Source organism: Lathyrus oleraceus, chromosome 4 (assembly GCF_024323335.1).
Source record: "Lathyrus oleraceus cultivar Zhongwan6 chromosome 4, CAAS_Psat_ZW6_1.0, whole genome shotgun sequence".
In the NCBI taxonomy this organism is placed as follows: Eukaryota; Viridiplantae; Streptophyta; class Magnoliopsida; order Fabales; family Fabaceae; genus Lathyrus; species Lathyrus oleraceus.
This window is the reverse complement of record NC_066582.1, coordinates 347,963,658-347,988,183: the sequence shown is the minus strand read 5'-3', so window position 1 is coordinate 347,988,183 and position 24,526 is coordinate 347,963,658.

Genomic DNA, 24,526 nt, shown 5'->3' with positions numbered 1-24,526 from the left:
GCTTTGTTGATGACCTACTTATATTTGCCAGGGATGATCCTATATACATTGATTTGGTGATGCAATATTTTAAATAGTTCTCCCAATCAACTGGTCTAGATGTCAACCCTAACAAGTGTAAAGTGTATTTTGGCAATTTGGAGGCTAGCAATCAGTAGGTAATCCAAAACCTGACTAATTTCTCAGTTGGGCCTTTTTCGTTTAGATACTTAGGCATTCCTCTAACTAGAAAAAAGTCATATGTTAATCATTATATGGTGTTGGTTGACAATATAATGGTTATAATTGGGCATTGGAGTTCTAGACTCCTGAGTTTTGCTGGTAGGACTCAGTTGATCAAGAGCGTAATTTTTGTTATTTCCAATTATTGGATGCAATGCATCCTTATTCCCAAGAAGGTTATAAAAAATGTTGAAGCAGTTTGTAGGACTTTTTGTGGTCTAGATCTGATAAGATGTCTAGGAAGTCTAATATAGCTTAGAAAATAGTTTGTACTCCTAGAAAGTAAGGAAGTCTGAACATCATATCCCTTGTAGAGTGGAACAAAACTAATTTGTTAAAGTTGTTGTGGAACTTGAGTGGTAAGACTGACAATCTTTTGGTCAAATGAATCCATTATTACTATACTAAAGGGATGGATATAATGTGTGTGCCTGTGAGGATAACCTACTCTTGGATCCTCAAGGAAATTATGAAAAAGAGAGAGGTTATTAACCAAAGTCAGACTTGGTACAGTATGATGCAACAGGAAAAATTCAAAATTGGGTTTTGTACCAAGATTTTAGAGAGCAACACCAAGTAGTTACTTGGAGGAAGGTTATGTATGTGAACAATGTTATACCTAGATCTCTTTTTACACTTTGGATGGCTTGTCATGATACACTTGCCATGGAAGAAAGGTTCCGCAAATTTGGTTTTAGGCATCCAGAGACTTTACAACATTTGATGTTTACGTGCACTGTGATGAAAGAGATTTGGCTATATGTGCTTAATTGGCTTCAAATTATTCATTCCCCTAGAGGTTGGAATGAAGAATTGATCTGGATCACCGAGCATAGTAAGGCCAAGGGTTGGAAGGTTGTCATCCTCAAGTGCGCTTTGCTGAGACGGTCTACGAAGTTTGAAATTTTAGAAATGTTTATTATTTTGGTAAAGTTATTAATAGTAATAATATTGGTCAAAATATAATTGATAACATTGTGAGTAGGATATGGTCTAAGCCTAATCTTATGATACATTTAAGTAGACTTACGATGCCTTAAGGGTGGTTGTAGCTCGTCTTTGGGTGGATGGTTCAGTTTGATCGCCTTGATTATATTGGTTTTTGGAATTAATAAAGTTTTTCTTTTTTTTTCTTTTAAAAAGAACTATTTAACTAATTTTTTATTTAAAATTCTTTATAAATTATATATATATATATATATATATATATATATATATATATATATATATATATATATATATATATATATATATATATATATATATATATATATATATATATATATATATATATATATATATATATATATATATATATATATATATATATATATATATATATATATATATATATATATATATATATATATATATATATATATATATATATATATATATATATATATATATATATATATATATATATATATATATATATATATATATATATATATATATATATATATATATATATATATATATATATATATATATATATATATATATATATATATATATATATATATATATATATATATATATATATATATATATATATATATATATATATATATATATATATATATATATATATATATATATATATATATATATATATATATATATATATATATATATATATATATATATATATATATATATATATATATAACATTATAAAAATCATTTAAAAAAAAACTAAAACTAACGTACTATTTCCATCAAGTTGTAGTATATATATACCAAACATCAGAGCTAGCCTTGTGAATGATAAGTAGGCTCTTATCATAGAGCCTCAAAATTTGGAGGTTTCATTTCCAAAAGTTAAAAGAATAAAATATATATTTGAAATTATATTAAATATATAGAAAAAATAGATGATAAATTGAGAGTAAATTAATTTTATATTATCAATTAATAATAATTATGTATTCCGTCAAATTAAATTAAAAATTTTAAATAACTTATATAACATGACATCATAATATATTTTAATTGAATGACATAATAAAACTCGTTTACACTATCAATATATCTCGATTAAATCCATATATCAAATGATGAAAATTGATACATAACTTTCATCAGTCAAGTGGACCTATAATTTGTTTTATGGTCGCTATTTTAAGGTGATTGTCTCATATTCAACCTCCATAATTATAATTTATAATTTGTTATTATTTAAATAAAGTAGTATAAAAATGAAAATTGTGCATAACAAAATTGAACTTTTCATTTCTATACTATAATGAATAAAAAATGTGGGTGAGTTTCTTAAGATCATACACATCGTTGGGTGCTACACCAATTTCAATATATTTGTGAGTAAATTCATAATATTTATGGTATATGTGTTAATATTTTTTAACCGGATCGCATCGTAGTAACACTTTCTTTTTAATATTATCTCCAATATTTATTCTTTTATCGGATAAAATATATGCGAGTCTCTTATTTTAAAAATAAAATTTATATAAAATGATAGGACTCACATATGTATCACCTAATAAAAAAGTAAGTGTTGAAAAGATAGTATAGTTAGTATTTCTCTAACTTATTTGTGTATGTTATTTAATATATTTTTATTTATTTTTGGATATTTTAATTTATTTTAAATCTATGTTATTTTACTTTTAATTCATTTTGATATAATTGAATTAATTTGTTTCAATTATATATTTATATATCAATGTAAAATATAAAATTGGAATATATTGTAAGATTAGTAGGATCCATTTTAGAATTTTAGAGAAGTGGCATGGATATTTAAAAAAATGTAATTGGGTGACTTTTGTAATTGGAAAATGTGAAATAGTATATTATACTGAGTCAAGTCTATTTATACCACCATATTTATTGGATGCTCTAACCTCTAACCTCTCTCTAACTTATTATCTCTCCATGCATCATCTAACAAAATTAATGCACTATCGATATATTTTCTTTCTCTTATTCATTAAATCTTTGTTTTTCCACTTTAAGAGGGCAAAATCCTAAAAACAAAAACTGACCAATCAACCAATGCTTTTAATGTCACTTAGCAATATATTGAGAAAAAAAATTAGGGCAATCAATAAACTCTAAACTGCCTCCACAAAAATTCAGACTATACTTTTCCAAAACAGCAACACTTTTATTAGCTTATTGTGAATTTTCACGAGTTTGACCTCCAAAAAAAGCCTTACATTACACTTTTGATTTTACGAATTAAGGTCATATGCTACACATGGTGACAAGTAGTGGCCCAAAGAGATTGTCAACCCGCCTCCTTTTTTCTCCATGATTCATCTGCAGTTGAAGGCCAACCAAACTGATAAGTTACATTCAAAAAAGAAGTTACTATCATATGTGAACAACCTTTGCATCCATATTGGTTTAGCATGTTTGCGAGCCTCATAACATGAAGAATGGGCTTTTCCTCATCAATGCAATCATTACAATAAGGCTCCATTAACTTGAGTTGACGAGATTCTATTTGTCATGATTCCATTATAGTGAATCATCCAGATACAGCTGGAGATTCTCTCAAGAATTGGCAACTTCCAAATGAGACCCCAATGATCCATATGATTTGGATTGCTTGTATCCGCAATAAGATCAAAAGCTTTGGATATTGTAAAATATCCTGAGTTAATTCCTTCCCAAATGCATTTTTCATAGTCAATGGTATCCAGAGTAGTAGGTTCTATTGCTTGAATTCTTTCCACCATATCACAAGGAAGAGTATTTATCAATAGTGTATAGTTCCAATTTCCATTGTTAGACATAATAGTTGATAGAGAGGCATGATCCCATTTATCAATAGGACTAGACATGAAATTAATGAGTCTGATTCCTTGATCAACCCAACAATTTGACCATACTTTGATTTTTTGACCATTTCCCATTTCCCATTTATACATTTTATGAATCATAGGCCAAACACTCATAATTTGTTTCCAAAGGCTCGAATCATAAGCTTTGGAAGAGACTTCAGACTTCCTGATGTATTTTCCATTCATCACCTCACACCACAAGGAATCTTCACTGAATATGATCTTCCACCCTAGTTTGGCAATGCGGACCCCATTTTCTTTGAGATTTCTCAAGCCCAACCCTCCAATATTTTAGGTTTAGTGATTTCCTTCCAAATAATGGTATGCATTCTTTTCTCATCTTCCCTATGAACCTAGATAAAACCCCTTTCAATCTTATGGATTTCCTTCAAGAAACTAGTATGCCCTTTATTACTCTTCATGGTATAAGTGGGAAAGGCCTCGATCACAGTCTTAGAAAGAGTTACTCTACAAGCATGGGAAAGATGTTTACCTTTCCAAATAGTGAGTTTAGCCCTAACTTTGTCAATTAGGTATGTTAGACGATAGACTTCAATCCAAAGGGGGAGGGGGGCGAATAGATCCCAAGTAAAAAACTTAACAAAAATTGTTTTGGAAAATCTAACGGCTAGTAGAAGTGACTCGGATTAAATCGTCTAAACCGAACCGCTATCGAAAAGCTCGGATATGCGTGTATAGAATCAAAGTATGATAATAAGAACAAATTTGATAAAAATACTTTCAACCACAATCAATTGAATGCTATAATAAAAGTAAGGTATATTCTCAATGACAAAATACACAAAAATATAGAGACAAATTATTGAACATCTTGTGTGCAATCAATTTCGTCTAGAATTTTGTATGGATTTGTTGATCTTAAAATTCAACCACAATATAATAAATTGTGATCAAATCAACAAAATCTTTTTCAAATGGTTTTAAAAAAGGTTTAACCAGATGTATTGATCGCACAATAAATGAATTCAACACTTTTCAAATGAAACGTAAAAGAGATAGATAGATAGATAGATAGATAGATATAGAGTACACGAGGATTTATTTAGGGATTTCCCAATCGGCCTCACTATGGGTATTTCTTCCCTCAATTCGAACTCAAATTAAGATAATGAAAGTCAATCTTACTTTGTAAAAGTCGTTTACAAGAGAAAGCAATGCAACCCTACAAACCCTATGTTTGATGTTGATTCTAACACTTTATCTTCCATTGGTCTGAGCTTGATCAAGTCACCCAACAATATCAATTTGATTCACATTCTCACACTACCCCTTTGCAAGAAACCTCCATTCTTCAAGTCTTTCACTCGATCAAATCCAAATTTCGAATTGTTGTAACCCAAGATTTACCAATATGATCCGCCGTCTCACGGTACTCCTTTACAAGAAACCCCCGTTCTTTAAAGCTTTCACTCGATCGGATCCAAATTGTGTAATCTTATCCAAAACCTTTCAATCCCCAATTGATCTTGAAGGAAAACACCAACTTGGTTTTCCAACTCTAAACCCTCAAAGATCTCAACACAATTTACAATTCAACAATCTAAGTTGGACGTTATCAACACTGATTCTAGATGTGACCCAAACAAAGAATAATTATGTGTAGTTTATTTGTGTGTATGCATAGAACGTAGGTTGGAGATGAAGAAAAATCTTTGAAATCCCTTTTCGTATATGTTTACTCTAGAACTCTACTATAAATGATGCATGTATGAAGTATTTATATGTATGCAAGTTGGAGGCAAAAGGAATACAAAGGATTTGAAAAAAATTATGAATTTTTGGAAAAATGTGTTGCATGTGTCGACCTATGTAAGCCATATGTCGACACATTCGATGCATGTGTCGACCTGTATAGGTCATGTGTCGACACATATAGTCGGTGCATCAAACATAGGCTATAGGCTTTAAAAATGACTTACATGTGTTGAATCATAACTCATATGTGTTGACTCATAGAAAAACATTTCTTCTATGTGTCGATCTATAACACGTATGTGTCGATACATAAACTGTTTTTCCCATAAAAACCTATTTTTAATGAATGAAACCTTTTATAAACCATGTTCAACATGCTTTTATGCTTCCTAATGCTAAGATGCATATTAAGACTTAGAGGATAATGTCCAATATACATAAACGCTAAAGTATCCTAATTTTGACATCATACAAAACATATCTAACTGGAAGTTGCACTCACATACTCCCCCTTTTTAATGATGGTAAAACTTTAGATGATGTGTTTTGTGTTTTCATGAAGGCTCCCCTTGAATGTATGCATCCCAACTTCATCTTGTAGATGCTTCAACTTCATCTTGCAGACGTTTCTCCCCTTTTGACAACATCAAAAAGAGACAAAGCAATCCATGAGAAGTATCTTATATCACACATATACTAATATAACATACAGTGGCGTTTGAAAAGATAAGATCATCAATAACATAACACTCACATAGAATGATGTAAATATTGAAAATGCATAAACATAAATAAAAAAATGTAAGCAACAATATAACATAGTTGCCACAAATCAGGCCAAATAGCATAACATTAAACATGAAAGATGATTGATACAATGTAATAAAAAACTCTTGAGTTACTTCACAAGCGACACGCTTACGTGACATATACCTTTGGTGCTTCTGAATGCTGCACACGCATGTGCTTTAACAAGGCGATATATAGATTTATTTCCACTCAAACCAAAAATAGAGATGTTATCATGACAATTACATACTACAAGAATTTTGTTGACATTATAACATGTTCACACATATGTCATGCCGGAATAGATAACATGCTTATACACAAAGAACAAATTTCAAGTATGGAAGAAGAGTAACATGAAGTCACTATAAGCATATAAATTGAAATACATCAATTGAAATTTTTGGAAGTGAATCATTCATGAAATATTTCATACATTAAGCATATCAAGCATTTGGAACATAGACAACATGAAAAAGTAAAAAGGTTTACTTTTAAAGAGCGAAAGTGGAAAAATATTATCCCGTGTCTGAATTGATGAAGGATGCACTCATATGTGATTGAACTTCCAAGGAAAGTTAAAGACAAAAGTATATAAAGTGCATGCAATAAATCATATTTAGGCAAGATTTGAGATATCAAGTATGCCCATTTCTCTTCGAATATTGAAAAATAGTCCAGTCGCAAGTGGTTTTATAAAGATATATGCAAGTTAATTTTTGCTATCAACATGCTCAAATACGACATCTCCTTTTTCAACATGGTCACGTAGGAAGTGGTGACATATCTCAATATGTTTAGTGCGAGAGTGTAACACTGTTGAAGACAGTTTTTAAGTGTCGGGTTTTGTTATCGTATCCACAGAGATTGTAAGATATCGCTGCCGTTCAATGGTTGAATTAATCTTAACTTAAAGTAACACTAGGGTTTTGGGTTTTAATCAAGTTATCTTGCATACAAAGTAATTAATTGCGGTAAAAGTTACGTTTTGATTAATATGAGAAATATTGTCAGAGTTAGGTTTCAATGATTACATTTGCTTTGCATGTTTTTGCACGATCAACAATATTATAAACTCCTTTAGATGATAAATAATTTCACAAAGTCCTCTCAATGCGTTTCTCTCGAACACCCATTGTGAGTTTTGTCATTTTGATCCATTGTTTCTCTCGAACACAATCTATCAAAAAGACAACGTTTTGGTTCAACCTTATGGTGAACAAAATCATTCGTTACTATCTCTAGCTAACAAACAAGTTTGGATGAAAACCTAGGTCAAGAATCGGTAAACATCTCTCGATCAAATACCAACACAAAGAGTTTTAAATAGAAACAAAGTTTTCATCATATATTTACCGTTAAAGAGTTTACAACTGAGGATCCTTACATTTACACACAAAGCTTGGAAATCACCTACATCTAACCTTGACAAATGGAGACTTAGCTACTCATTTTCATGGTAGCTTGGTCGGCAAGTGAGAAAAGAGGGTTGATCAACATCCAAGTCGAATGATCGAAGTTGGATGGGAATCCACCTTCTTTTTGTGGAAGATGGTTGCTAGATGAAGAGAAATGAAATTAGGGCATAAAAAATCCCTCCAAACAATGCTGTAAAATATCTAAGAGAAAGTACAAAAAATGGAAAAGTTGGTAAAAAGTGGTATCAAGTGGTATGGGCTCAAAAAGTGGCACCTGCTACTTATAGACAAGTGCAGAACTGTCACGTTCGCTAGGCGAGCAGAATGGCTCGCCTAGCGAAGGCCAAAAATGGGCACAAAATGCCCCTGCGCCCAGAGAAAACTGGGCCTGTGGAACTGTCATGTTCGCCTAGCGAACAGACCTTCGCCTAGCGAAGAACTCGCTTCAACCTTCGCCCCAGCGAGGTTGAGAGGTTTTGCTACTGGAATGCTCGCTGGGGACTCGCTAGAGCCTCGCCTAGCGAGCTAGTGCTGGCTGCTCATTTCACCAAAACAGACTGAATTCGCTGCCACTTCGCCTTCAGTTCGCCTAGCGAATTAATTAACCAATTTACTGGAGCCTTTCGCCAGGAGCTCGCCTAGCGAAGGTTTTGCTTCGCCACATCCTCGCCTAGCGAGCTGGCAGAAAGAATGCTTGTTTGCTTTGGTTCCTTTGCCAATTTTGTTGTGTCTTCATTATCAATTAATTCATGCCTTTCCTGCACAATAACACACACATCAAAGGCACCAAGCTTGTTTATCAATGTAATGCATTCCATGTAAAATGAATGTGGTTTTGGCAATTTTAGCAAGGCAAAAGAGTGAAAGATGCCCACATATGATAGCTCAAATAAGCACTTTTGGGCATCTAACAACTCTCCCCAACTAGATTCTTGCTTGTCCTCAAGCAAAGTATGCCTCTTGAAAGACAAGAGGATTTGCATAAAGAAATAGTTTCTCCGAAGTTGGATAAACGGCTCAAACACAAGCGAAATCCGCAAATACACGTTTCCAACGGTTGTGAATAAAATAATACATAAGAACTAAAACTTAAGTAGCAATGCAAAATATTTATCTATCTGCAACAATACTATTCTGAATGAATCACCCTATCTCTCCTCTTCGAATAAGGATTGAAGATTTAACGCGTTTGCAACCGCGGGAATAATCTCACACTCTAACAAATAATGAAGAAATCAAACAGATTCATACAATGTCTAACAATTATAAGTTGTACTGTGGAAACAAAAAGATCACTAAGGGCTTTTCGGTTGAAGCTTGGTCGGGTTAACAAACAAGGGTCATTTCTAAGGCCATTGAAACGAAAGTGCCGATGCAAAAGAGACATTCACAGTAATATTCACACTACTCGACTTTGTTTCCTTTGTTTCTTATTTGTAACCTTCACAACACATATTCCACAACTCAATTCTTATTTTTCACTACTATTTTTTTTTTCTTCCAAGCAAGCATTCATTTTTTTTTTTTTTTTTATTCTTTCTATTTTTGTTCTTTTCTTTCACATCAAATATACAAAACAGATGTTTATTTTCTACATTTTCTATACATATATTTTTCTATGCTTGCTTGGTTTTTCTTTTCATTTTCAAAAGCTGTGGTACTTACCAATTCTTTTTCGTTCTCCCCAACTTATTTCTTCCACACCCTAAGTGAATGCTCTTAACTTTTTACGGCAAAAGAACAATAATCAAGATTTTTCGGGTTGTAAAAAAAAAACATTTTTGAGATCTCGCTTTATTTCAAGCCGAGATTCAACTGTTCAGGCTCAAAGGGGTTAACAAATACTCTCTCTGCTCACAGGTAAGTTGTTTTTGGATGTAGTTGTGCTCGAAAGAAAACAAGTGCCTTGATCATTTCTAATTGCTTCCACAATTTCACAATAATAACAGACAAATAATGAATCAAATGAATCAACAAAACTTATTAGAATCCAGCATTTAAGTGAACAATGGAGGTTTCCTCACCATATATGGTTCTAAGTTCTAGATGAAACATTCATTCAATTATGTTGCAAAAAGACAATATTCTATTTACCAAAAAGAGTAAAGTTCCTAATGCATTCTAAAATTCTAGCCGACGGTAACCATGTACCTTAGCTTCATTCACTTGTTATTCTTATCATTGCCATCCAAGCTCGGATGCACCTTCATTGGGTACTTCTTGAGGAGCAACCAATCTAGAAGGGTTTGCCACACATTCAACCAAAATTTTATTAAACACACAAAATTAACAACAAACATAAATAACATTAACTGAAAAATAAAATTTTGTTCGTGGGGGACAAAACACCCCAATAGTACAACCCATTGGTCAAAATACAAAATTCAAAAGTACAAATAAAAAAATGCCATAATAAAAACTGAAATACAAAAAAACAAAAACTTAACCCACAAAGGGCTCAAGACTCCTCCTCACTACCGGCCTCAGAACCGGTCGCCTCATCATCATCATCCTCCTCATCATCATCAGCTCCCACCCCCTCAGAATAGACTGGCACGTCCACGGGCCAATTTGCATTCGTCAGAAACTGCTCCCGTGTCATCAAAGCATGTGCACCACTACCCTGCAGCTGCAAACGCTGCATCGAGTCGTGCATGTCAATCATAGCCCTCTGCGATGCTGCCATCCACTCGAAATTGAATTCACACGCAGCCCGCAGGTATGGATCGACCCTGGGAGTAGAAGCACTAGGACCATCAGAAACCCTAGTGCTACCTGAGGCTGCACTGCTGCCGGTGGCCTTAGCTTTGCAGTATTTTGCCACATACCGGTCATCAATAGGAGCCGGGATCCTAACCTGACCCCGAGACGGAAGTCGCACTCGTGCCTTAATGCACAGGCTCATAATCAAACAAGGGAATGCAAGGGGGCAATTCACCCGAGCCCCCGACTTCAGTCCGCTCTCTATTACCGTCTTCAGCTCATTGGCAATGATCCTCGCCACATCAATCTCAACATTGGCGAGGATGGAATGTACTAAATGTGCCACTGGGATCGGCACAGTAGATGTGTGGGATTTGGGTTGTATGTTGGTCAAAACCAGAAGAAGAATCAGCTGAGCCATGGGAGTCATGTCCTCCCGATGATATCTCATAGGAACCCCAGATGGGTTCGGCTCAACTGATTTCCCTGGTAGAAGCAGGGCGGCTGTAATTGCTGGGATATCCTTGTGCAGCCGGAGGTCAATATGGTACTGGTCTCTCTCATCAGCACCCAGCTGAAGCGGCTCCCCGAGGATTTGGTTGATTGTATCCCTGTCAAACGGAACTGGCCGATCGGCCACTCTAGAGACCCAAGTAAAGGGCTCATCATCATCAGGCAATGCGTTAGCGTAAAACTCCCGCACTGTAGCGATGTCATAGTGTTCCAAGGGATTTATCAACCTATCCCATTTCTTTGTATCAATCAACCCGGCAAAACTCCGATACGTGCCCTGTGGGTTGATCAGAAACCGCTTCTCAGGCAAAATGTTTCGCTTCTCCAAAGCGATGTACCGTGCCGCTTGTTTCGGGCCCACAAACTTGTCGTGGTCGAATTGGATCGGCACGGTTCGTGAAGTAGTTGCCGCTCCCTTTCTTTTCTTGCCAGCACTAGCTCTTGACTCCATTCTGCAAAACAAGAGACAAAGCAACAAACACGAAACAAACAGATTAGAACCAAAACAGTTTTTATAAGGGACTGGTTTGCTCGCTGCTGCTTCGCCTAGCGAAGTGGCAGCGAATGCTCGCCCCAGGTTCGCCTAGCGAGTGCTAGCGAACCTTACGGGTTTTGGGGTTTTCTGCATTTTCAAAATTGTTTCCCCCAAAACCTGTACATACAAGGCTTCCACAGCAAAACACAATGATTTCTCATGACAATGAATTGTTCTATGCGATTGGGGATACCTAATTTCATGGAACCTAAGTAAGAGTAAATCCCCAATTTAAAAAACTAAATGCACAACATTGCAAACTCCCAAAATTGCATGCAACCTCAAGGTTCCTATCACACCTATCCTATTTACCATTCAAAGTTGGAAATAAATAATGCAACAAAAGAAACATGCAATAGGGCAAACCTTGAGGTAAATGGATTTGGAAAGGAGAAGTGGGAAGTGTTTGCAATTGACCAACACACAAATGTTGTTGATATGGATGCACAGTAGAGAATTTGAGAGGCCACGCACGCAATCTTCAGCAGAGCCGTTCAGACAAATTTTTGAAAGTAGGGCAAATTGGCTCTGCTGAAGTGTTTAAATGGAAAACAGTACTGCAGCGCTCGCTGCTGCCTCGCCTAGCGAGCAGGTAGCGAGCGCGCTCGCTGCAGCCTCGCCTAGCGAGCTGCAAGCGAGCATGACAGCAAGTGCATTTGCAAATGCAGCACTTGCAAGTCATCCAGCCTGATTAAGCATACAATACTCATACAAGATCAAACATAAAACAGGAAATACTTACAATGTTGGGGTGCCTCCCAACTAGCGCTTGTTTAACGTCGGCTAAGCTCGACGGTGCGATGCTCACAGAGGAGCATCGAGCGGCTGAGCACAACTCTCGCGATCCACATGACCGCCGAGATATACTTTCAATCGTTGGCCGTTCACGGTCCAACTGTCTTTCTCGTCCATGTCTTCAATGATAACGGCCCCGTACTCTTTGACTTCTTTCACCCGAAATGGCCCGGACCATTTCGATTTCAACTTCCCGGGAAACAACTTCAACCGGGAGTTGAACAATAAGACCAATTGTCCGGGCACGAATTCTTTGGTTCGGATCTTTTTGTCATGATACTTCTTGGCTTTTTCCTTGTACAACCAACTTGAGTGGTATGCGGCATTGCGCATCTCCTCCAACTCAAGTAGTTGTACTTTCCTTTTTTCACCGGCCGACTCATTCTCAAAATTTAAAAATTTGAGGGCCCACAAGGCCTTGTGCTCCAATTCAACCGGCAAATGGCAAGTTTTACCAAATACCAATTGAAAGGGAGTTAGGCCAATTGGAGCTTTAAAGGCCGTACGGTAGGCCCATAATGCTTCGTCCAATTTTTGGGACCACTCTTTTTTAGAATTCGACACGGTTTTTTCGAGGATTCTCTTAATCTCACGATTAGAGACCTCGGCTTGCCCGTTAGCCTGCGGGTGGTACGGAGTTGTCACCCTATGCGACACACCATAATGTTTTAGAATTGTTTCCAAAGGTGCATTGCAAAAGTGTGACCCTCCGTCACTTATCAACACTCGGGGTGTTCCAAAACGAGAAAAGATGTTTTTCTTTAAAAATTTTATCACCGTTTTGGCATCCGCCCGAGGTGAGGCAATCGCCTCAACCCACTTAGAGACATAATCAACAGCTACAAGCATGTACTCATTCCCGTAAGAGGGTGGGAAAGGTCCAACAAAATCTATGCCCCAACAATCGAACACTTCCACTTCTTGGATATTTTGGAGAGGCATCTCATCTCTCTTACCTATCCCACCACTTCTTTGGCAACTGTCACAACTTTGCGCATGGGTATGTGCGTCTTTAAAAATAGTTGGCCAATAAAATCCCGATTGAAGAATTTTAGTGGCCGTTCTAACCCCATTATAATGACCGCCATAAGGCGAGTTGTGACAATGCCAAAGGATGCTCTGGGCTTCATCACCAGTTACGCATCTCCTTAACAGGTTATCGCTACCCAACTTAAACAAGTATGGGTCATCCCAAACATAATACTTCGCATCCGAAAGGAACTTCCTCTTTTGGTTCGAAGTTAGATCGGCCGGCACACAACCACTAGCCTTGTGGTTTGCAAAGTCTGCAAACCACGGCCTAACTTGAACCTTAAACAATTTTTCATCAGGAAATTCTTCCCGGATTTCCTTTTCAGATGCGGTAACCTCGACATTCACCAAGCGGGATAAATGATCCGCTACCAAGTTTTCCGACCCCTTCTTGTCTTTAATTTCGACATCGAATTCTTGTAACAAGAGGATCCAACGGATGAGCCTTTGCTTCGAATCCGGCTTGGTCAGCAGATATTTAATCGCCGCGTGGTCGGTGTACACCACGACTTTAGACCCTATAAGATAGGACCTAAACTTTTCTAGCGCATACACTATTGCGAGTAGTTCTTTTTCCGTCGTGGCATAATTTATTTGAGCCTCGTTAAGAACCTTACTCGCATAATGTATAGCATGAAAAGTTTTGTCCTTTCTTTGGCCAAGTACCGCTCCAACGGCATAGTCACTCGCGTCACACATTAATTCAAAATTTTCATTCCAATCGGGAGCGACTATTATTGGAGCGGTAACCAATTTTTCTTTTAAAACCTCGAAAGCTTGCAAACAATCGTCGGTGAAGAGAAATACCTGATCTTTGGCGAGTAAATTGCTCAAAGGTTTAGCCACCTTTGAGAAGTCCTTGATGAAGCGCCGGTAGAACCCCGCGTGCCCCAAAAAACTACGGATGCCCTTCACATTGACCGGAGGGGGTAATTTTTCAATTACATCAACCTTAGCTCTATCCACTTCAAGCCCCCTTTTAGAGACTTTGTGGCCTAGCACAATCCCCTCGGTCACCATAAAGTGACACTTTTCCCAATTTAGCACCAAATTAGTCTTCACACACCTTTCCAACACCGTCTTCAAATTTGCCAAGCATAGACTAAACGTCCCACCAAACACCGAGAAGTCATCCATGAAGACTTCCATTGTTTTCTCTATTAGATCGGCAAAAATAGCTTGGACACATCGTTGGAATGTCGCCGGCGCATTGCAAAGCCCAAAAGGCATTTTTCTGTATGCGAACACTCCAAACGGACACGTGAAAGCCGTCTTCTCATGATCAACCGGGTCAACCGCAATTTGGTTGTACCCGGAGTAGCCGTCTAAAAAACAGTAGTATTGTTGGCCCGATAGTCTTTCAAGCATTTGATCCATAAATGGGAGTGGAAAATGGTCCTTACGAGTCGCGGTATTCAACCGTCTATAATCTATACACATTCTCCATCCCGTGGCAACTTTAGTCGGGATCAATTCGTCTTTGTCATTACGGATTACGGTCATTCCACCCTTCTTCGGAACCACGTGCACGGGACTAACCCACGGACTATCCGAGATCGGGTAAATCATTCCCGCATCCAAAAGCTTCACCACTTCCTTTCTTACAACCTCTTTCATCGTAGGATTTAAGCGGCGTTGTGGTTGAGCCACCGGCTTGAAATCCTCCTCCATCAAAATCTTGTGCATACAATAGGATGGACTAATTCCTTTAAGATCGGAAAGAGTCCAACCCATAGCTTCTTGATTGGTTTTGAGCACAATGATTAGACGGGCTTCTTCTTCAATTGTCAAAAGGTTGCTTATGATAACCGGCTTGTCCTCGGTATCATCAAGGAATACATATTTCAACGTCGAAGGTAACTCTTTTAATTCAATTGACGATTTCTCGTCAATTACCTCCTTCTTCAAATTTTCTTCCTCTACTTCCCACGGTTGTAGGTCTTCCAAGCTATCAAGTTCCTTCAAGCATTCCTCAAGAGCTAGCTCCTCTTCAACAGTGAAAACCTCCAATGAGTCGTCGAGAGCTAACTCCATAGGAGATATCTCGTGAATATGCTTTGAAACTTCCATAATAGCGTCTTCGCTCACATCGATTCGAAAGCTATCATGTCTATCCTTGGAATGCTTCATCGCCTCGAATAGATCAAAGGTGACCTCCTCATTTTGAACACGCACCTTCATTAAACCGTCATCAACATCAATCATCATTCTTGCGGTCTTCATGAATGGTCGGCCCAATATGAGCGGAGCATCATCATCTTCCTCCATATCAATTACAATGAAATCCACCGGGAAGAAGAATTTGTCGACCTTTACCAACACATCTTGGGCTACTCCATGAGGATGGGTCGTCGACTTATCCGCCAATTGTAATGTCATTCGGATGGACTTAATCTCGATGTTGCCAAGCCTCTTGATAATTGACAAAGGTATAAGATTTATGCTCGACCCCAAGTCAATAAGTCCCTTTCCGACATACACATCACCAATTTTAACCGGCAATGTAACTCTTCCCGGATCAACCTCTTTCTTAGGAAGCGTCCTTTGAATGATGGCACTACAGCTCGCATCAAGGACGATGGTCTCCGGTTCCGTATACCTCCGCTTTTTGGTTAGTATGTCCTTCATGAACTTGGCATACTTTGGCATTTGTTCCAAAGCTTCAGCAAACGGAATGTTTATTTGTAATTGCTTAAAAATATCCATGAACCGGGCGTAATGCCGTTCATTCTCTCTTTTTGACGGGGCGTGAGGGTAAGGAAGGTTTTGGACAGGAGTAGCGCTCACTACCTCCTTCCCTTTCGCTATTCTAGCGCTTTTCCATCTCGACTTCTTCACTACCTCCCTTATTACCTCATCATTTTTATTCTCCTCAATCTCCACATTTTTTTCATTTTCAACTTCACCATTATTTTTATTCTTTTCAACTACTTCCTCATCACTCCACACTCCTACTTCACCATCAACATTTTCTTCCACTATTTCCTCCTCAATCTCCTTCTCTTTCTCTCTTTTTTCACTCGCCATTCTTTTTTCGTTTTCACTACCCAACTCCCTTCCACTTCTCGTCACAATCGCCTTACAATGCTCCTTCGGATTTGTTTGCGTATTGGCCGAGAAAGAAGGACCGGTTTGTTGTTCAGCTAGTTGCTTGGCAAGTTGCCCCACTTGAGTTTCAAGATTTTTTATGGCCGCGTCATTACTCTTTTGATTGGCCATTGACATTTGCATGAATTGCGTCAATGTCTCTTCCAATTTAGAATTGACTACCGGCGGTTGTTGAGATTGATACGGATTTTGGGGAGGATTTTGACGGCTAGAAGAACCACCTCCATAACCTTGGTTATGATAATAGTTGCTTCTAGGTTGGAACCCTTGGTTCCCTTGGAATTGTTGTTGTTGTTGTTGTTGAGGGTGCGGTTGATAAGGTTGTTGTTGTCTTGGTTGATAGTCCCGTTGATTGGCCATATAGTTCACTTCGTCAAAGCCGGGAGGTGGACAAAATCCGGTGTCATGTTCACCTTTACAAAGTTCACAACAAGCTATTTGTTTAACTTTTGACGGTTCTCTTAACTCTTTGATTTGTTGCGTTAAAAGTTCCACTTGTTGTGAGATGAGCTTGTTTTGGGCAAGTATGGCATCATTCGTCCCTAACTCAAGCACTCCCGCCTTCTTCAAAGAATTTCCACGACTTTGACTTTGAAGATCATTCAAAGCCATACGGTTGATAATGTTGGTGGCTTCTTCGGCACTCTTTGACATCAACGAGCCACCCGAGGTGGCATCCAACAACGTCTTACAGTTTGGTTGAAGTCCATTTCTGAAGATATGGATTTGAGTTAATTCATCAAATCCATGCCCTTTGCATTTCCTAAGCATGGACTTGAATCTCTCCCACGCTTCATTCAACGATTCACTGGTTCCTTGAGAAAACACCGAGATGGCCGTCTTTGATTCCATGAATCGGTTATGAGAGAAAAATCTTTCAATGAATTTCTCCTCTAACACATTCCAATCTGTCATTACGGCAGGTGTTTGATCGAGATACCAATCCTTTGCTTTACCGAGCAAAGCGTGAGGAAATAAACGTCTGAACAACGGAAGCTCCTGAGCCTGATCCACTCCGGCAGCCAATGCTATCTCATAGAATTTTGTGAGAAAAGCAAATGGGTCTTCATGGTCCATTCCGGTGAATGGACTCCCATACAATAAATTCAGAGTTCCCGTCTTCATCTCAGCTTGCCTTCCTGTGTGGTTAGCAAACTGAGCGGTGTTCCTTGGACTGTTAATACATGGAGTAGAAATCGGTGGTGGTGGTTGTGGCTCCATGTTTGGTACAAATGTGTGTGGATTGGTGGTTGAAGAACTTTCTCCTTGCTCTTGGCGTTGCCTAGCCTGTTGCCTCCTACGTCTTGTTTTGCTATTGAGCCTCCTTGCGGTTCTCTCGATCTCAGGATCAAAAAGAAGTTCGTCCACAGGGATTTTCCCTCGCATAAAACGTAAGCTGCACACTAAACCAAACGAATTACAAGCACAAGTCAAAAATTCACAAGCTAAAACTTAAACAACCAATGCGATGCTCGCAATATCAATTTACAATCCCCGGCAACGGCGCCATTTTGTTGAAGACAGTTTTTAAGTGTCGGGTTTTGTTATCGTATCCACAGAGATTGTAAGATATCGCTGCCGTTCAATGGTTGAATTAATCTTAACTTAAAGTAACACTAGGGTTTTGGGTTTTAATCAAGTTATCTTGCATACAAAGTAATTAATTGCGGTAAAAGTTACGTTTTGATTAATATGAGAAATATTGTCAGAGTTAGGTTTCAATGATTACATTTGCTTTGCATGTTTTTGCACGATCAACAATATTATAAACTCCTTTAGATGATAAATAATTTCACAAAGTCCTCTCAATGCGTTTCTCTCGAACACCCATTGTGAGTTTTGTCATTTTGATCCATTGTTTCTCTCGAACACAATCTATCAAAAAGACAACGTTTTGGTTCAACCTTATGGTGAACAAAATCATTCGTTACTATCTCTAGCTAACAAACAAGTTTGGATGAAAACCTAGGTCAAGAATCGGTAAACATCTCTCGATCAAATACCAACACAAAGAGTTTTAAATAGAAACAAAGTTTTCATCATATATTTACCGTTAAAGAGTTTACAACTGAGGATCCTTACATTTACACACAAAGCTTGGAAATCACCTACATCTAACCTTGACAAATGGAGACTTAGCTACTCATTTTCATGGTAGCTTGGTCGGCAAGTGAGAAAAGAGGGTTGATCAACATCCAAGTCGAATGATCGAAGTTGGATGGGAATCCACCTTCTTTTTGTGGAAGATGGTTGCTAGATGAAGAGAAATGAAATTAGGGCATAAAAAATCCCTCCAAACAATGCTGTAAAATATCTAAGAGAAAGTACAAAAAATGGAAAAGTTGGTAAAAAGTGGTATCAAGTGGTATGGGCTCAAAAAGTGGCACCTGCTACTTATAGACAAGTGCAGAACTGTCACGTTCGCTAGGCGAGCAGAATGGCTCGCCTAGCGAAGGCCAAAAATGGGCACAAAATGCCCCTGCGCCCAGAGAAAACTGGGCCTGTGGAACTGTCATGTTCGCCTAGCGAACAGACCTTCGCCTAGCGAAGAACTCGCTTCAACCTTCGCCCCAGCGAGGTTGAGAGGTTTTGCTACTGGAATGCTCGCTGGGGACTCGCTAGAGCCTCGCCTAGCGAGCTAGTGCTGGCTGCTCATTTCACCAAAACAGACTGAATTCGCTGCCACTTCGCCTTCAGTTCGCCTAGCGAATTAATTAACCAATTTACTGGAGCCTTTCGCCAGGAGCTCGCCTAGCGAAGGTTTTGCTTCGCCACATCCTCGCCTAGCGAGCTGGCAGAAAGAATGCTTGTTTGCTTTGGTTCCTTTGCCAATTTTGTTGTGTCTTCATTATCAATTAATTCATGCCTTTCCTGCACAATAACACACACATCAAAGGCACCAAGCTTGTTTATCAATGTAATGCATTCCATGTAAAATGAATGTGGTTTTGGCAATTTTAGCAAGGCAAAAGAGTGAAAGATGCCCACATATGATAGCTCAAATAAGCACTTTTGGGCATCTAACAAACACCAGATTTTTGGTTAGATTAATAGCACTAGTGTTATCGCACATAATAGGAATACGCCGTATTTTAATATCTAAATCAAGTAGTTATTGTTTGAGCTACAATATTTGAGCATGACAACTACCGGTTGTGACGTATTCCACCTCGGCAATTGACAAAGTAACATAAGCCTATTTCTTGCTATGCCAACTTACTAAGGAGTTTGAAAACATGTGGCAAGTTCCACTAGTACTTTTCCTATCCGATTTGCAACTGGAAAAATTGGAATCGGTATAACTAACCAAATTATAATCAATTTCCTTGGAATACCAAAGCTCATACTTAGATGTACCATAAAGGTATCTAAGGATACACTTTATAGATTTTAAATGCGATTCATTAAGAGCCAATTGATAGCGAGCGCACATACACACGTTAAACATAATGTCCGACCTAGATGCAGTAAAATATAAAAGAGATACAATCATACCTCTGTACTTCTTGAAACCAACATCCTTAACATTTTCATCTTTCTCAAAGTTTCCATTTGTGGCCATTGGAGAGTCTATCAATTTTGCATCTTCGATACCAAATTTCTTTAGCAATTCGTTGCAATATTTTGTTTGACACACGAACGTCCCTTTGTTGAATTGCTTGATTTGAAGACCAAGGAAGTAGTTCAACTCCCCCATGAGACTCATCTCAAACTCACCCTACATTAGCTTAGAAAACTCCTTGACTAATTGCATGTTAGTGGTACCAAAGATGATATCATCGACATAAACTTGAACTAAAAGAGTATGTTTTCCTTGACGCTTAATGAAAAGTGTATCATCTACCTTCCCTATAGAGTATCTACATTCCCTATAGGTAGCTCATACCAATCCCCAGGGGCTTGTTTGAGACCATACAAAGCTCATTTTAATTTATAGACATGATTAGGACACTCATGATTTTAAAAAATGGGTGGTTGTGAAACATACACTTCTCATTAATATATCCATTAAGTAAATCACTTTTCACGTCCATTTGAAATAACTTGAAATCTTTGGAGCAATCATAAGCTATTAAAAGGCATATAGCCTCGAGGCGAGCAACCGAAGCATAAGTTTCCTCATAATCAATGCCCTCTGTCGCACCTCAAAAAAAATGAGAACACAACTTAGTGAAGCGCAATCGCACATTTGTATGATGGACTAAATAAAGTCTCCACCAAACTTTATTTATTCCTAAAAAGGACGACAATGATTATGGTCATCGCAAGCAAATCAAGATTCAGGAGTCGATTACGCAAGGGGAAGGTATTAGCACCTCTCACATCCGTTATACTAAATGGGAACCATTAGGTTAGTTGTACACGTTAGTGTTAGCTTAGAAATGTTAGGCTTCTCGAGTTATTAAGAGGGAAAGAAGAATAAGACTAAAAGAAAAGAGAATTTTTTTTTTGGACTTTTTATTAATGCACGAACGAAAGGGAACAAAACCTAAGCTTTTTTATTAATGGGCCTGACAAGATTTACAAATCCTGCTCCTACAGATCTTTGGGTGCAATAAAGAACTCAAAGCATACATAGTTATGAGTAGAAAAAGTTTGTTTGTTGGTTGACTTTAGAGAAAGATACTTTGTGTTAATCGATGAAAACATTGTTGGCTACCCAAAGCAAGTGGAGAAAGGAGTGTTTGCATCACGGCCAGATGGATTTACAAATCAATATTCTTGATTAACGTTGCAAGCTTACTCACACGTTCAAGTGGACGAAACATCGTTTTTGCATCATCTTGAAACAAAATACCTTTCTTTTGAGAAAACGGTTTAAGGATCAATCGCACGACGACAAGAAAAGAGTTTGATTGATTAGATGTATCTTTGAATAATGGCGAGAACTTGGATGGGCGAGATATCCATCTCGAGTCCTAGCCTCAAGAGCTTGTGGTATCCACCATGTTTCTTTTCCATCTTATTTGCAAAAGTTTTAATATCTCTTAGATGTTTTGAGATTTTATTGAGAAAAGGTTTGAAGAAACTGCAATGATAGTTTTGAATGATGGTGAGAGCTAAAATGGGCGAGATATCGATCTTGAATCTTAGTCTCAAGAGCTCGTGGTATCCATCCCGTTCCGTTTCCATCTTTATTGAAAAGTGTTAAATAAGCATTAAGTAGTTTTGAGTTTTATTGTGAAAATGGCTTGACATTGGATCAAGCATTTGATGATTGATTGTAAAAGAGTTTGATGGAATGGTTGAGAAAGTGAAAAGTTTGAGAACTTGGGAATGGATAGAAATGGATTGGAATTGAGGGTTGAAAATGGTTGGATTGTTATTGAGAAAATACTCAATGTTGGGTCGAGTTTTTTATTTTTGTCTTTTTATGAAATGGTTGATTTTATTCGTGTATTAAAACTAGCTAAACAAAACAAGCAAACAAAGAATAAAACAATAAGGATTATTACACGACATGGGAATGGGGGTACATTTTGTCCAATGGGGATACAAGATAATGAATCAATTAAATCAAAATCCAATCAAATAAACACAAGTAAATGAGTGTAGATGCACAAGAAAATGGTCTCATCGTAAGAAGGCCCAAGAGTAAGTCATATGAATCAGAGATAGCAACACAACATCATATGTACAACACACGTTCATAGTAATTAAATCGAAAGAAGTAGAAATGAATCATGCACAAATTAAGATCATGATGCAAGGATTCGAATGGATGTCACATAACGCAAGGGCATGCAAGACAAATGGAAGTTGGGAAGTGCAAGCAAAACCCTAGGTAATATGCTCAAAGTCGGTTTGTGCATATCGACAACAAAGGGATTTAGTATGCAAAAGGTCATAACGCGGCGAAATAAAATGAATGTATCGATAAAAAATCGTCGGCATGACAAAATTAAAATGTTGAATCCACAGATAATAATTCGATGTTTAGAAATGGAAATAAACCAAAGAAGAAGAGCAAAAACTCCAATGCGTATCACAGGTTATTAATCAATTAAATTAAGTAATTACAATGAATCGTAATCGAAACAAAAATGAAAAAATAAACACAAAAAGTAAAATTACAAATGAATTACATAGAAAGAACTAAATTCTTACAAAGTCATAAAAAAAAAATTTAAATTGAATAAAAAAATGCAAAAGAAACAAAAAAAAAATAGGAAAAAATAAAACAAAAACAAAAATAATGGTGAAAGTGTGGCCAACAAGGGTTGAACCCAGGTCATGGTGGTTGGAAGGCGTGAGCCTCAACCACTCCACCATGACCTTCAATCTACTAAAGTAATGACCATGATAATATATATAAGAAAAACATTTAAAATGGAAAAGAAATAAGAATCATGAAAATAAATAAGGGAAGAGGGGTGCGCAGACTCAAACTCAGGACCTGAGGATTGGGAACCCGAAGTCTCAACCACTCCCCCATGGTCCTCTATTTGTCAATCTATGGCATGCATAAATATGTAATAAAACACGGAAATAAAAATGAAGAAAAAAACAAAGCACAACAACAACTCAGTACTAACATATTTTTAACACTATTCATCTTTCTTTTACCTCTTACAAACCAAAACTCAAGATTCAAACCACACATAACACCACTTCGAGTTCTCAAACATGAAAGGACAACCACCTCAAAACTAAACATAAAACTCAAAATAAGAAAGCAATATTGATAATATCATTACCGAGTTGTGGATTCCCGGTGAGAGTTGTTGTTGGTGTTCAGCTGAAGAAATGGAGCAGGTGATTACATGATGGAGGAAAGTGTAACACCCTTCTAAATACCCCAAAATATTTAATTTAAAATAATAACATATCAATCAGAGTAATTATGCCCCGAAGGGTGTCACACAACATTCGTCAAAATATCCTGTCATGCTCATGTATTTAATCAAAATAAGATACTTTTGCATAATTCGCAGCGGATACAAAATATCGACATTCAAATCATGTATTACATTACATGTAAAGTTGATCAACAACTAAAAGAAAATATAGTCAAACATCCCCTCCCGATGTTACATCTATCAGAGCATGACCCACTAGGAGACTACACTAGACTCCAAGCACTAGCTCCTACTCAACTCACTGCTCGTTACCTGAAAAACAGTTGTAAGGGTGAGTTCCTCAATCAATATAATAAGCATTATAGAACAACATGTAATGCTAAGTAAATAACACATTTCATCACCCAAGTCAGATTAATACATTCAGTAACGGCATATCAACTCAATCATCATACTCAACATCAATACAACTCATATTCATACTTAATAGCAACACGACACACGTATAATATTGGAATACATCCATTCATATTATACGCCATACATGACTCATGCAATGAGACTCCACACATGCGGTACCGACTATTCTTGAACATACAGTTCAAGCTCACCGATCCCTCCGGATACGGCTACTAAGCTCACTAGTCCCACTCATTGAGATCTAATGACTCACTCACTAATTCCTCACCATGGGAATTAGCTACAGCCCCAAAGGCTAGACTATGCAAGCTAATCATCTAGCATGCAAACATCAACAACAATTCACAACGATTCACTCACCAATTCCTCACAATGGGAATTAGCTACAGCCCCACAGGCTATGCCATGCACGCTAATCATCTAGCAATGCAGCATCAACAACAACTCAAGAATAGACATATGCTCACACTCTAAGCCATAAAACAGTCTATTCACAATGCATACATAACTGATACATTCACAGCATAATGCATACCATCACATATCATCAACACATTTATCACAAAAGCATATCATATCATGCCATATAATCAATCATAGTATTAGCACACTCTACTAATACCTATGCTACTCAAAACAATGGGAAATGATCCCTACTAC